General features: G+C 50.8%; 1 protein-coding gene across 9 annotated transcripts in view; it reads left to right on the forward strand.

Moving 5' to 3' along the window:
- The first annotated feature begins 706 nt into the window (after positions 1-706).
- NCK2 (NCK adaptor protein 2) overlaps positions 707-15,322 on the forward strand; it is a 138,164-nt gene continuing 123,548 nt past the window's right edge. For 2 of the 9 annotated variants that reach the window (XM_028496551.2, XM_055089007.1), the window contains exon 1: positions 753-922. The gene's annotated coding sequence lies outside the window, so the exon portion shown is untranslated. Of the gene's footprint in view, positions 728-748; positions 923-969; positions 990-13,518; positions 13,862-15,322 lie in introns of those variants that run through there. The other 7 variants (XM_055089003.1, XM_055089008.1, XM_055089009.1 and 4 more) reach the window with 7 other exon arrangements.

A 15,322-nucleotide genomic window follows, 5' to 3' on the forward strand; every position in this document is an offset into this window, starting at 1 on the left:
GGGGCCGGGGCCGGGGCCGCCAACTTGGGCCGCTCTCGGAGTTGCGGGGCCGCGGGGCTGGCGGGGCGGGGCGCGCCGGGGCCGGGGGCCGGGGGCCGGGTCCCCTCGCGGCCCGGCCCCGCGGCCGCCGGCACCTCCGGCTCGTCCCCTCCCGGGGCCGGGCGGGCTGGGCGGGCCTGCGCGGCGGTCCAGGGACTGGGCCCGCGCGGGGGCGCGGAGCGGGGGCCGGGCGCGCCCCCGGGGAGGACCGCGCGGATCGCAGGCTCCGCTCAGGACGCGGGAGGCGAGCGCGGCCCGCGGAACTTCGGTGGGTCGCGACTGTTTGCGAACCCGCGCGGAGCTGCTGTCACTTGGCGTCTGGGAGGCTCTCCGGGCCGGGGCGCTTTGTGCCGGGGCCGGGCTCCGCATCCTGCCCGAGATCACCGGCCCCGGAAACAAAGTTTCTCACGATTGCGCTGCCCTGGGCTTATTCTGGGCGATCGAACCACCCAGCGGTTCTGGAAGAATTCGGTGTGTGACTGGAGGGCGTAGACGGTAACTCCCTGGCGAGCGCAGTCGGCGTGGAGTGTGTGGGGGGTGTGATCGCAAAACGCTTTCGTTTGTGGACCGTGGAGATCGCCCTGGAAGGGCTGCACGGGTGCCCGGGGGCTCCGGGCTCACTGGCGTCTCTACAGCGCGGGGGACAAAGCAGGAGCGGGCGCGGGTCGGCCTCTGGCACCCAGGACAGGTCAGGTCGGCAGTGTCCCCTGTATTTGGCTTTGTTTATTTTGCCAACAGGTTTAAGGCTGAGCCTGGCAAGTTTGCGTCTGCACAACGGGATGAGCAGGCCGCGGCGCTGGGCCCGCGCAGGCCCACCCCTTCCTTTGACCCCAAAGAAACTGCACCCTGAGAGGCTACCGGGTGTGGCTTGCGGGACCCACAGGTAGGGGGGTCCTTGCCTGGTCCCGGCCCAGTGCGGCTTTCTCCTGGGCTTCGCCAGAGGGACTTTGGTAGGAATGAGAGTTATTCAGGGTGTGTTTCATCTCACTGCATTTGATATCGTAAGCAACAGGGCTTAAAACGACTGAAAATGAAATTAACCTGGGCTGCTTTAACTTATCAGAGCAGACCTAAACTTTGCTTCTGAACACTCCCTTAATTCACTTGCCCAGTGGCCCTAGATAAACGGGTAAATTAATGACAGGATTGAGGCATGGGTGGTGGGGTTGTATAAAGAGGGTGGCAGCCAGTGATCCTGAGCAGATCGAGTGGGCCTATAACCAGGAGGCTGAGCTGTCAATGTAGGCTTTTAGGTGTTTGGAACAGGGGTTTCCCCAGACGTGGGTGTTAAGCATGTTTCTGAATTAGTGACCACGAGAGAAAATCCTGCTTTGATGTTTCTCTCCTCCAGGTTGGTTAGATGTAGTTTTGAAGAAAGTGGCCGGATCTTAGCGGTCCTCTGGCTACAGCTAGTTGAGGCTGAAAATTGGGAACTTAAAGCAGCTGTAAGCTGGTAGTAACCTAGAGGCCTCACCTGGGCCCCGGGCTTCTCAGCTGCTACCTAAATACTCAGCAGGATTGATCCTGGGCCACGGGATGAAACTGGGGGGTAAATTGCCTTCTGGAGGGTAGGCTGACTCATCCCCTTCGCTCCCCATTTAAGATGGGGCCTGATTAAGGTGATGGCAAGTAGCTGTGCTCATTTGTCAGGCTTTGAGGTTTTCTTTATTACACGCCCTATACTTCAGTTCTCTTCATCCCTCATCTCTTTGAAGCTGCCATATTTCCCAGCCTCTGTGAAAATGTTTGTATTGGGGGATTGTTGAGGTTTTCCAACAAACAGATCATATGTACACAGTACTTGAGAGATGCGTTATCATCCACTGTAAACACACCTGAAATCTTTCTTGTGTGTATACAAACTGGATAACCTTTTAAAATACCCTAAAGTCTTCACCATTGCCCAGAATGACCTGGAGCTTTTTCCTTGGTCACTTCTTTAGCATCGGCTGGATGAGGCTGTGTTACACATGTTTCTCCGGGATACGCATGCTTGTAACTGCCCAGAATGGCCTGCAGTGAACCAGGGGGGAGGGCCGGGGACATGCTTCTCCTATATGAAAAACCAAGCGGAAGGCTGCTCCCTAGAACTGCACAGATGAGCTGGAAACTCCCCACAACTCAAACCCGAGGCTTCCGAGATGAGTTTTCCTATCCAGATGAGTTGCAAATGGCCCTTCCAAAATGTTTCTCTTTCCTAAAATGAGTGATGGAAACCCTTTGTGGCGTGTTTTCAAAGGCTAAACATGACATCGTGATGATACTGTTAAATGCTTGAGTTAAGGCAGTTTAGAAGGAGGTCAAGAAAGCCATTTAACGGTTTCAGAAGTATGGAGCTAAAGTAAAGATAGTTTCTTGTTTCTTTAGGTCATTTTAGTAACACAGTTTTTAAAATTAGACTGTTTTTTCTTTTCCTGCATTTCACTCTGAATGGATCCCAAAGTGTGTCAATTTCTGAAGGTATAATCAACATTAACCAGTTATAATGCCCTCCCCCCAACACACACACACATGGATTTGTCACAGTTGGTCCCGTGGCTTGTGTTCATTCCTTGTACACGCGGATGCCCAGAAAATACTGATTGAACACGTGAATATTGAGTTCTGAGCCTGTCAGTCATTAAGGCTCTAGGTTCATAAGGTTTTGTTTCCAGCATGTCCGGGTCCAGACAATGGGAGGATTTGGTCTGGTGGCCTCTCTATTTGGTAAATTCTCTGTCAAACGAATCATTTATAGTCCTGAAGCTAAAATTAATTAAAAAAAAAAAAAAAAAAACCAAGACGGAAAGCAAAGCCAGCTACACAACCCCCTGGTGGGTTGCCTAAATATTTTACTTTTCGATAGGTTGTCTGTCCAGGTTAACCTGAACTGGAAACTCTGGGCAGAGCCTTTGTTACCCTGGCTTGGTAAGCTAGCCATTTAGTGTCCTCTTCCCTCTTTTTTTTTTTTTTTTTTTACCAGTTTTTAATGTTTTTAAGAAAAGAAGCTTCAAGTGCGCTCAGAACCGAAATACTGCAATTTCCCCTTTTGAGAGTTTTGGAAAGTGGGATCGTTTTGCTGGTTGGTAGTTAAATGAAGATCTGAAACGCCCAAGTCAGATAAGAATAACAGGTACTAGTGTTCAGATGGAAGATTATGGTTTACCAATTAGCTCTCCCGTCCGCCACCGTCCTTGGTATCGAAATAACGTGGTGACGTGGGCTCTGGCCCTGATGTCTGTGTGAGGACCCCGGAGCCCAGGGACAGTGGCGGGGTGACAGAGCCCCCTGGCTGCTCAGCAGGAGGAGACGACCCCCAGAGGTGCTGGGCATGGTAGTCCCTGGGAGGCTGCGGGTCTGCCGCAGGTCCTGATGGGCGGAGTGTGTGGACCCAGTGGGCCCCTGCCCGGCTGCAGGTGGGAGCAGGGCGGGCAGGTGAGTTCACTCTGCAGGTGACCTCCTGTCCTGATTTCGGTGTCTGAGCCCGTCGGCCTGGACAGTCCCTGCGAGTTGAAGGGCGCTTGTCCCCATTCAGCGTGTGCACGCCTGCTCAGGCTGCCCTCACAGATCCCACAGGCTGAGCCTGAAAAGGAAGCTTATTTCTCACCCTTCTGGAGCCTGTAAAGTGGGGATCCAGGTGCTGGCAGACTCAGTTCTCGGTGAGCCTCTCTTCCTGCTGTGTCCTCACACGCCCTGCATGTGGGGAGTTCTGGTGTCTGTTCCTCTTCCTAGGAGGACACCAGTCCTGTTGGGTCAGGGCCCCACCCTTCTGAGCTCATTGAACTTTAGTTGCTGCCAAGGCTCTTTCTGCAGACGCAGGCGCGTCGGGGGTGGGGGCTTCAGCGTGTGAATTCGGGGTGCAGTTCGGTTCGTAACAGTGCGTCACTCTGTTCAAAACCAGACTGATGATTTTAGGGCTTCCTGTGGCTTCTGCCGCCCCGATCTGGAGTCTGGTGCTTGAGGACACCTGCGGCGGGGAGGGGAGGGGCTGGCAGCTCGGCGTTCCTCACGCAGCCTCCACACGCGGGGAAGGCGGCCGCTGGCACCCAGATGCTCCAGGCTTTGAGGAGAACCGTGAGGAGAGAGAGCTAGCCCTGACCAATTCCGCGTGTGGACGCTTCCCCTCAGCCGGTGTTGGCTCAGCTGCACACGGTTTGTGGATCATGATCCAGCACGAGATGTACGGAAAGCGCTGGATTTGGTATGGGAACGAGAGCGTTTCCCGGCCGTGGATGGAGCCTGGGGCTGGGGGCATCGCCGGGGCAGCTGCTGAGACTGCGGATCTCCTGGGAGCCAGCGTCCCCGTGGCGGGTGTGGGAGGGTTTGGTGACGTCCGCCCCGATCGCTGCCTGTGTTGCCGGCCCGGGCCGGGGTGAGCTGTTCCAGGTGATCAGCTGTGTGACCGCAGCTCTCCAGCTGCAAACCTGTTCGTTCGTGACTCGGTCGGTCATTCAAGTGAGTCACCCGACTTCTCTCCGGTCATTTCCACTGAAAACTCTGAACGTCACGGCTGTCGGTTCCACCCCCTGACCTGCCTGCCTTCTCGTTAATGTCCCCAGCACTGACTCGTTGCGTCATCCTGGACTCTCCCTTGCCTCCCAAATCCCGATCTTATTAATTTTACCTCCGAAAGATCTCTTACATCTGAGCCCTGCGGTACTTACTTCCCCTCTCACTTGCACTGGCGGAACACCTCTCTCACCACGCCTAGCGCCCTGCTCGCTGCACCCGGCTACTCGAGCCTGGCCGTGGTCCCACCGCTGGCTCTCCGCTGCCCTCGGGTCAGTGTCCCCAGTCCTCAGCGTGGCCAACGTGGGCCTGCACCACGGGCTCCCCACTGCTTTCCCAGCCCCTAAATATGCTTCCCCACCCCCAGTACACACTGGATGGCAGCCTGCTAGTTGTGATAACGTTCATTGTCAGTTTATTTTTTAAAGACTTCTGTACTTTGGGGCCGATTCAGTGTTACCCTTGTAATAAGAGCATCACGGCGCGACTGCAGTTTTGTGCCCCCGAGCTGTACCTGACCCTTAAGGAAAGGAGGAGAGGCTGGTGCCGAAAACGCTGCCTGTGTCTGTTTTAATGAGGGGTGTTTCCTGAAAACGCCCCTTGAAGAGATTGTCAGGAGCCGTGCTGTCCCATTGAAATATAATGCGAGCCACAGATGCGGTTTTAACTGTCTAGTAGCCACGTTAAAGATGTAAAAAGAAACAAGTGAAACTAATTTTCACAATCTATTCTTTTTACCTGGTAGAGCCAAAGTATTTTTATTTCCACGTGTTCAACATAAAGCATTATTAATGTGATGGTACACATTCTTCTATTTGTGTGAAGTCTTTTTTAAAAAAATATTTATTTATTTAATTAATTTTGGCTGTGTTGGGTCTTCGTTGCTGCACGCGGGCTTTCCCTAGTTGCGGTGAGTGGGGGCTACTCTTCGTTGTGGTGCACGGGCTTCTCATTGTGGTGGCTGCTTCCCTTGTTGTGGACTTAAAGACGTTGTAGCGTGAGGGCTCTAGAGCGCAGGCTCAGTAGTTGTGGCGCACGGGCTCAGCTGCTCCGTGGCGTGTGGGATCTTCCCGGACCAGGGCTCGAACCCGTGTCCCCTGCACCGGCAGGCGGATTCTTAACCACTGCACCACCAGGGAAGTCCTGTGTGAAGTCTTTGAAAGCTGGCACGTGTTCTCCGTTCATGGCATACCTCTTCCCTGGCAACGTCTGGGTGTTCTGTGGCCCCATGAGGCTGGTAGCTGCATGCTGGAGAGCACAGGTCTGTACACTTTGATGATGCAAGCTTCATTTAGTCTGTGTTTTCCTAAATTGAGATAGCTGAAAAGACATAGAGGAAGCAACCTGGGATCATAATAATGGTAATTATTATTCTTTAGTGGGAAAGGTGTAATCTGTAGTTCTAAGGAATACTGTGATATTTCAGGTACTCAAGCAATTTTAGAGTACTCAAACCAGATGTGGTTACCTATAATCAGGATACTTGTATATTTTACAAATGTTTTAAAATGTGTGTAGAATTCTAGAGGTTAAGTTACCGATGCAAAATAACTTTTTGGGGATGTTAGTGTTCAGTGTATTTCCGATATATTTAAGTAGTTAGTTTCTAAGTATGGAACCTAAAAATCGTATTTCTTTAGTGATCACTGGCTTCTTCCCTAACGCACACACACCACACGTTGTAGTGACTGTGCTGACCACGTTACACAAAATACTAGCTCATTGAATGCCTTCAGATATTGAGCGTGTGGCTTTCCTGGTGGCACAGTGGTTAAGAATCCACCTGTCAATGCAGGGGACATGGGTTCGAGCCCTGGTCCGGGAAGATCCCACATGCCACGGAGCAACCAAGCCCATGCGCCACAACTACTGAGCCTGGGCCCTAGAGCCCGCGAGCCACAACTGCTGAGCCCGCGAGCCACAACTACTGAAGCCCACGCGCCTAGAGCCCGTGTTCTGCAACAAGAGAAGCCACCACAGTGAGAAGCCCGCACACCGCAATGAAGAGTAGCCCCCGCTCGCCACAGCTAGAGAAAGCCCGCGCGCGGCAACCAAGACCCAACGCAGCCAAAAATAAAATAAATAAAAATAAATTATATTTAAAAAAAAACCTGAGTGTGATTTCTTGCTGTGTTTCTCTTTATAGTCGAGGATATGGAGACACGGCAGGTCAGGCTGCCGAAGGTTCCAGAGCTGGTCAGTGGCACATCTGGAATTCACACTCAGGCTCTCTGACTTCTGAGGCTCTGCTCTTGTCCACTAAGCTAGGCCACCGTCTCTTCATTAAGGTGTATCTGAAAATGCATCACCAGAGCTGTAAACTTTTATGATGGTGTAAGATTGGAGAAACAGGATGGAAAACCTTTGACAGGGAGTAGAGCTCGGAGGGCGGTCATTCTGGGGACCTCTTAGCAGCCAAGTTCTGCTGGAGGCCCTGGACTTTGGAAGGCCACCGTGAATGGTCGCCAGCTGCTCCGGGGCCCGTCACAGAGGCGCACCGGCGCACATGGCCGGCCTTGCCGCCCCTGCCCGCCAGCCCTCCTTTCTGGGTGCCACGGGCCAGGGGGCCCCCAAACAGGCACACTCTCCAGCTCAGAGCAGGGCCTCAGCGTCCCCTGGAGGGTTCCGTCAAACTCACATGGCTGGGCACACACCAGAGTGTCTGCAGGGCGGGCCTGAGAATTTGCTTTTCTGATGAGCGCTCAGGTGATTTGGAACTTTGGAAGACCGCTATTCTAACTTCGTGGGAACTTTGCCATCGGCTGCCTTCCTAGGCGAGGCTTGTAGTGCCGGACCATCCTAAACTCGCCCTTCCGTTGTTGGAGGGCCCTGGAAGCACTGGGTAGCCTCCCCTCGGGGCAGATGGAACTGACATACAGTCGAGAGTGTGGTGCGGTCGGGGGGACGTCTGTGTGTGTTTCCAGGTCAGGAAGGCGGTCTCCGATGGGCTGTCACGCGGGCAGGCTCTCTGAATTCACAGGCTTAGATTCGCAGCCCAGCTGCCTCTCTCCATGCAGCCTGTCCCAGGAGGAGGAGCAGCAAAGATTTATTTACTTAAACGAGCTTCATACTTCTCCCAGCGGCGGTGCGGGCGGCCAGCTCGGGAGGAATCTCAGAAGAGGGAGAGGTGGGCGTGAGGCGCTTAGAGAAGGCGCCTGTGGCTGTCTCACTGGACGAAGCCCGTCGGTGTCGGCATCGATCTTCCTTAAAGGATGTGCCTCAGTTTCGTATCCTATGAGTTTTGGCTGAGCATTTAAGGGTGTCTGCAAGTCAACAGATATTTTAATTATGTCACTTGCAAGCCTGGCTACAGAAGAGCGGTTCTGTCTCTCTTTCCCCCTTTCCAGCTGTGTTCGTTTTAAGGCCAGTCCCTTTAAAAGCTTGTGTCCCTGTTTTCAAGTCCGTGTGTGTTGGGGGCAGGGGTGGTGGGGAGATGTCGGGTTGGGGGTAAACAGCTCTCTTGTTGCTCTGAGTGATGGGGGCCAGCTTGGGGACAAGGATGTAGAAGCTGCAAAGCTGCTGGAGTATTTTTAAGAGACCGTGAAATAACGAGCGATTCAGGGAGTTACTTTAGAATCAGTCTCAGGACATTTGATATAGGTGAATAGTGAATTTTCACCAAACTGCCTTCTTTTTTAAGGAACATATTTAGGAGCAGAATCTGGCAAGATGGATATAAAAGCAGATTTTTTCCTTTCTTTTGGCTCTTCCCTCTGTATTTCACATTTGTGTGTGATTCCCCGACCCTGACCACGCAGCTTAAAGTCATCTGCCTTCCTTACCTGCGCTCGGATGGTTTTCCTTTACGTGTTCAGTTACTGCCTTCTTCGGGCTGGCCTGGCTTGTATGCACAAGCTCCCCTCCCTTTATTAAGACGTCTGTGCTGCTTCATTTCCCTTCTTAGGGTCTCCGTCGTAGGTCTGTTTCGTGTGGCTCAGGAGATAAGACTCAGCGGTGACTATAAAGAAACTGTCCTCTTAGAAATGGGGGAAGGACAACAGACCCTCTGCTGTTGTCATTTTCATTTTGAAGGGTGCCTGGGTGGAACTGAGGCTCTGTTGAGGGTTGTAGATGAGGGCTCCGGTGTGTAATTGTCGCTGCTTGAACTTGACTGTGCCTTGCACCAGGCGAGCTCAGCCGTGGGAGCGAAGGCTGCCCTGCCTTCTGGAAGAAGGAGATCCTCTTTTCCTTAAGGTCTCAGGTCGGAGAGGGTTGTTATAGTCAAAGGCAGAAAATGTTTTCAACATACTGCATACCTGAAAATTCCCATTCGTTTTTGAATTTTCCTAGCTGGTAGATTTGGGTCAAGAAATAAAAGCAATTCACTTTTGCAAATACAAGAGGATACCTTTTCAGGTGTTAATATTAAAAAAAGAAACTTGATGGGACTTCCCTGGCGGTCCAGTGGTTAAGACTCTGCGCTCCCAATGCAGGGGGCACGGGTTCGATCCCCGCTTGGGGAGCTAAGATCCTGCATGCCGCAGAGCGCAGCCAAAATAAGCAAGCAAACAAATAATTTCTTTTTAAAAAAAAGGAACTTGAGACTTGGCCCTTGACTCTCGTATGTAAGTTAGTGGTTCTCAACCAGGGGTGGTTCTGCCCCTCTGGGCAAGTGGTGGTGTCTGAGGACATCTTCCAACTGTCAAGACTGGAGAGTGGTCCTGGTATCCAGTGGGCAAAGACCAGGGATTCTACCCAGCATCACGCAACGCACCGGTCTGTCCCCACATCAGAGGGTTAACTGGCCTGAGAAGTCAGTGTTTCAGCAGCCTTGTGAGTGACTGCTCTTATACTTGGCTTAAACCTTTCAATTAATGGCCCATGTATTCTTTCACACAGCTGCCCTCTTGGAGATCATTTTTTCCCTGCAGTTTTATAAACGTGAAAAATAATACCTATTTAGAAAGCTAAACAGTATTTCTACACCTCTACAGTTAAGTATATAAAGGAGAAACTTTAATATAACTGAGTTAACCATGGTTTATCTGTAATATTGTTGGTGGTAAAGTATGGCATGCATTGTTTTTTAAATTTTCTACTTCTGCCTCTTTGGACCATATAAATATGAAATGCTGATTTTGTGGGAAGCATTATGAAATCCGGCTGAACCGTGGTGACAACACGTTCCCGTTAGAATGTCCACAAGCAGGGAAGTAATGGGGTCCCTTATCAATTGCTTTCAATAGGTAGTTGATTTTCAGAGTTTGGTTTAATCAAAGACCTCTGTTTACTTAGCTCAGAATCCTTACAATTGGTGATTGTTTATAGAAAAAAAAAAAACTGTTTTCGTTGTTACTAAAGTTTGTAAGTTCCTAGGTTCAGCCTGCTAATCTTTGAGCTGGTCACATCTGTTAGCTTTTGAATGTTTTACTTCCTTTTTTTATATAGTTCTAAAATAAACTCTTCAGGAGAGAGAGAACCAAAATATCACAAATCAGACCTTGTCCAGGGAAGAGGAAAGGGACAATGATCATTGGTTTGTTCGTCTCTCTCAGCGTCTGGCTCAGTGGCAGAGCTGCCCGGTAGCCGGCCTGGATTGTCAGGTTCTCTCTGCACTTCTTTTTCTTTATGAGCAGGCTCTGACTTGATAAAGTCAGAGAGGCCTAGAAATTGAGAGGGCTGCCAATTAGAAGTTTCCTTGTCTTAATCTAGATCTGTTTTCTGTAAATCATTTCCTGTTGTATTGCTCTTCCCTTTTACTTGGTCACTTCTTGTAGCTCCTGTCTTCCTGTTCTGTTGCTAGGGTAAACACAGAATCAGCACTCTGGACATTTTTGAACTTTTCTCTCGGTGGAGATGGTTAAAAGTACAGTCTTTTTGTTTCCTTAACCTCCCATCCTCGTGTGCACTGAGAAAGACCTAGGAAAGATTAATAGTAACTCTCTGGACAGACTTGGAGATTCTGCAGTTGTGTGCTGCATAACATTGTGCGTGTCTAATTGCTGTGTGTGTGTCATTGTATCGTTTGATCCTGACACATCGGTGGAGGAGCACGTACTGTGACTTGGCCACTGTGGAGAGAAGGAAAGTGAGGGTCATAGGGACAGGCCGCAGGGGTCCTGCTCTCAGGTCGTGCCCCGGATCTGGAGCTGCAGACGCAGGGCTTCCTTGGGGCTTTGTATTTATGGTATTGAAATCCCCTCCTCCCTCAAAATAAAACGTCTGCCGGCATGCAGTAACTTCCTGACTTTTCATTATGATAGGGGCTGGCTTAAAACAGCCTCATCCTGCACTTCAGTAATAGCTGGTCTAAATGTGAACTCGAGACGTCTGGTTTCCTGTGAGCAGTGAGGGTGCGTGTGTGCTCCCCTCCACCTGCCGCTAGTTTGGCCCAAGCTGCCCGGCTCGCTTCTAACACCTCTCCACCTCCGTCTCATCTTCTGCGAAGCAGGGGCTTAACGCTGATGTTTTCAAAGACCTTTGGTGGCTCTGCCATCCCTGTTTAGAAATTGCAGCTGTGCAGTTCCTTATTCGAGAAGGGTCTTCAAAGCAGAGTGGGCTGAACCGGCCTGCGCGTGGTAAACTGAGGCTGCTGGTCCCTTTTTGTGAACCTGGCTGGAGGACCGAAGGGCCCGTGTGCGCGGACAAAGCACAAGCTGCCTTCTCCATCCCGATCTGACCCACAGATCAGACTGCCGGACTAGTTTGCTGTCCCTAAATTGTCACCCAGTGAATACTTTTGAGGGCCGGCTCCAGCAGAGGCACCGTGCTAGGAGCCATGGACCTACGAAGGTGGACCACGCAAAGCCCTGCCCTCAGGGAGCTTGTGAACCAGCCCAGAGTGGTTGTGCAGGTTCACGATCGACTCTCAACTCGGTGTACAAAGTGAGTGCCCATGCTTCTCTGTGGGGTCCTGTGGGTGGTGCAGGGAAGACCCATGGAAAGTCCTCAAGGCCAGGGAGAATTCATTTCAGATAATTCTCGGGAGAGTCAGGTAGCCCTGAGACCGTGGAGCGTCCGCTGAGCAGGGAGGGTCCCAGTTGCCGCTGGTAAAGCTCTGTGGCCACTGCAGCTGGGGCTGGCACCCTGTCCTCCCCCGACACCATCCTCCCGTCCCGGGACGGTGCTGTCTTCCAGGGCCTGCGTGAGGCCACGCTGTCGGTTTGCTTAGGACGAACATGTGGTTTTGGGGTCAACTACTCCGTAATTTTCAGATTATATAAACTCTGCTTACGTGTGATTGATTTGCCTACGACTTTTAGCTCTTGAAAAGGAAAAGAACAAAACTACTTATTGCTGCTTTTAATGGAATGCCGGTGTCAGGAAGCCCACTGATACTTCTAATTCCTTTTTTTCCTAATTGATGATGGTGTAAGTGCATTATGCCGTTACATTTTAATCTAGAAAAGATTTATTTAGTCAGATTACTGCTTCGCCTGGGTTGGTGATGAATATTGTAAATCAGTCCTGTTCAGGCATTTTGCAGGTTTGTTTTTTTATCCTGATTGTCGAGTTCGAAGTGTTTCCTTTGAAATGTGAACTATTTGTTTGCTCCTTTGTAGACGTTATTTTTTGTACTTTTTCAAATGCAGTGTTTCAGGTCGTTGACCTCGGCTTCATCTAGTTCCCAAATCATGTGCCCTTTTAACAGCAAGTCGGTGCACCAGTTTCTGTGTTTCTGTTTAGCATCCGGAGATAATTTAATCCTGGCATTCAGCACAATTCAAATCATAATTAGTGATTTGTCCTCTGTTTCACACTGAACTAGTTTCCCGTTTCTCCTTTAACTTTTGATGACATGGGTTAGTGTAAAATAGTTTTTGTGATACATTGTAATTAATTTGTGATACTCTGTAATTAATGCTTAGTGTTTAAGTGAAACTTAATTTGAGAATAATGAGAATTTAATTTGAAGTATGAGTTTTGTGTTGGCCGTTTTAAAGATTGATTGGAATACATTGATTCCTGGCTCTCAGGGACCTTAATAGGAGAAAATTTAATGCATGCTAAATAAGTCTTTTTGGGTCTCCTTCGAGGAAGCAAGGTTTTTGTTGTCGTTTACAGACTCGTGTCGCGTATTATTTTATGTATGTAAGTACAGGTCATGTGTTCTCCGAAGAACAGCAAAAATTGTACTCTTTCAACCAAGTAAGTAACCTTATACTGTTGTGTTGAGCTAATCAATAAATGTGTTTATCTCCTTTTGTTGAGTACAGTTTTTACTAATTTTTCCAAAGTACGCTTTGTAATTGCTGAAAGGCGTTCGTTCATGTTATGCTTTGCATATATGGATTTATGTATAGTATGTATAGTACATATATATTTTAAAATGAACCTTTAATTTTAGAAAAGTCTTAGATTTATAGAAAAATTCCAAAGAGAGTACAGAGAGTTGCCATACCCAGCATCCGGTTTCCACCGTTGTTAACATCTGCCGTTACGCTGGTACGCTGGTCACAGCTCAGGAACCAAGACTGGTACTTTATTGTTAACTGAAGTCCGTACTTTTTTGGATTTTCTTACTTGCTCCCTGATGGTCTTTTCTGCCCCAGGATCCCATCCTGGAAACCGCATTCCACTTGCTCATGGTGTCTCCTGAGGCTCCTCTTGGTGGTGACAGTTTCTAGACTTCCCTCCTTCTGACGATATTTTCAGTGTTGAGGAGGACCAGTCAGGTGTTTTGCGGAATGTTCCCCTGTTGGGATCTGTCTGGCGTTTTTCTCGTGATTAGGCTGGATTGCAGGTTTGGGGGAGAAGACCACAGAGGGTGAGCATGATTTTCATCACATCCTATCAAGGGTGCATGATATCAGCGTGGCTTGTCCCCGCTAGCCTTGACTTCCTGGCTGAGGTCGGCTCTGCCAGGCTGTCCACCGCGGGCCCACTGGGGAGTGACCCAGGGCTCCTCTGTTTGCGCTGCAGTCTTGGAAGGAAGCCCAGTGCCCTCAGAGGTCCGGTGGAGGGAAATGGAGTCACAGCCGTGAACCCTGCCCTGCAAAGGTCAGTCTGGGCCAGAGGAGGGCGGTCCTCAGTGCCAGGCTTGTCTGGAATGGTTCTGTCACGTGTGCGTGTGAGTGAGAGCAGGGGAGTGTGTGCACGTGTGACGATGGGAGTGTCTGTGGACTTTGTCCAATTTGAGCAATAAAAACCAGCAGCAGATCTTCCTGGTTTCGGCACAGGCCCGACGCTCCACGCTCTGAGATGGCCATCCTGTGCTCAGGCAGACCCGGTGAAGGGGGGGCGGAGGCCTGAGATGGTGTCTGCGCGAGAGGAAGTGCTCAGTGGTGACGGAGGTCCTGCTGCAGCCCCAGCCCAGGGAAGGTGCGCTGCGTCTGTGGACACAGCCGCTCTGGCGGCCCTTACCAGCTGCCCAGGTGCCCTGATGCGGCTCCAGGTGTGTGTGCTAGCAGATTGGGGCTGCGGGGAGTGGGCTCAGCAGCTGGCCTGGGCAGGGGATGGCGTGGGGCTTTCCTCCAGTGGCTGATCAGGCGGAAGAGTGGTTGGCCTTTCTCTGGGGTGCAGGGAGGGTCAGGGTTAATAGGGCCGGTAGCCTCTTTGGCTTTCCTGTTGTACCTCCCCTGCGCCCCGCCACTGACGGTATGCTTTGAGGGTGGAGGGGGAAGGGGCCCTGTGGGGATACTACTTACCGTTCCGCCCTCCCCAGAGCTACGTACATTAGAGAGAATCAGTTATGTTCATTCGCGTTCGTAGAACTTGTATTAGTGCATTTTGTTTGTTAAAATTGACTGCATATAAACATCTGCAGTGGCTTTTTTGAGCATTATTTTCTTTAAATCCATGCCTCTGTGTTAAAGTATAGTTTATGACTTCTATTTTGACCTGTAGTTTCTGATAATCGTTAAAAAATCTTTCACTGAATTTTTTTGTTTTGACTGGGGTTGTTTATGTGAGTTTTGGTGTCTATGTGTAGAAGAATCATGACATGAAAATGAGAACTCCCACTTTGCCGGGAAACGTTTAAGGACAGCATTTTTGGAATTGGCTGGGCTTGGGTTTTCTTTATAGCAAGTCTGCTGGAAGCAGCGTTCTATATGTAGAAGCAGGGCTGAGCAAGGTGGTCTGTTCAGCTTCCTTCCAGCTTCAAGTTGGAAGAGGACTTGCTGGAGGAAACGGTAGTGAGTAGGCGGCAGAGCGTCGAACCGGGGGAGTGGGAAGGAGTGGGGGACTGGTCCAGCCCTGGGCTCCCGGTCGGGCTCTCTCCGCACGTCCGCACGCATTCCTGTTACAACAGCACGGGAGCCTCTGCTCTGACGGGTCCTCCCTGGGGCCCCTCCCGAGCCTGGAATCTAGGGATTTGTTGAATCTGCCCCGGTTCATGACATCACGGGAAGCTCTGAGTGGTTCCCCAAAAGCGGTTCTTATTCCGGGGGCCCCGTGGGGAGAGGATGGACTTCAGGGGGTCCGTGGCCTTGGGGTGAAAAACTTACATTTTTATCTTCACTAGCTATTAACTAGTGTTTCCTTCCATTGTGAAAGTAGGGAGCACAACCCGTGACGTTCACGGCCGTCAGAGGAACGAGCCGGGCTGTTGTATCATCACATCGGGGTGGTTGCAGAGGCTTGGGATTTGGCCTCCTCTCATCTTCCTTTGAAATTACGGGGCTTATTAGACCTGCCATACCCTCTTGGTTAGCGTATTCCTAAAGAAACACATGTACATCTCAAATTCTTTTTTTTTGTTTTGTTTTTTGTTTTGCGGTACGCGGGCCTCTCACTGCTGTGGCCTCTCCCGTTGCGGAGCACAGGCTCCGGACGCGCAGGCTCAGCGGCCACGGCTCACGGGCCCAGCCGCTCCGCGGCATGTGGGATCTTCCCGGACCGGGGCACGAACCCG

Source organism: Physeter macrocephalus, chromosome 12 (genome assembly GCF_002837175.3).
Source record: "Physeter macrocephalus isolate SW-GA chromosome 12, ASM283717v5, whole genome shotgun sequence".
Classification (NCBI taxonomy): domain Eukaryota; kingdom Metazoa; phylum Chordata; class Mammalia; order Artiodactyla; family Physeteridae; genus Physeter; species Physeter macrocephalus.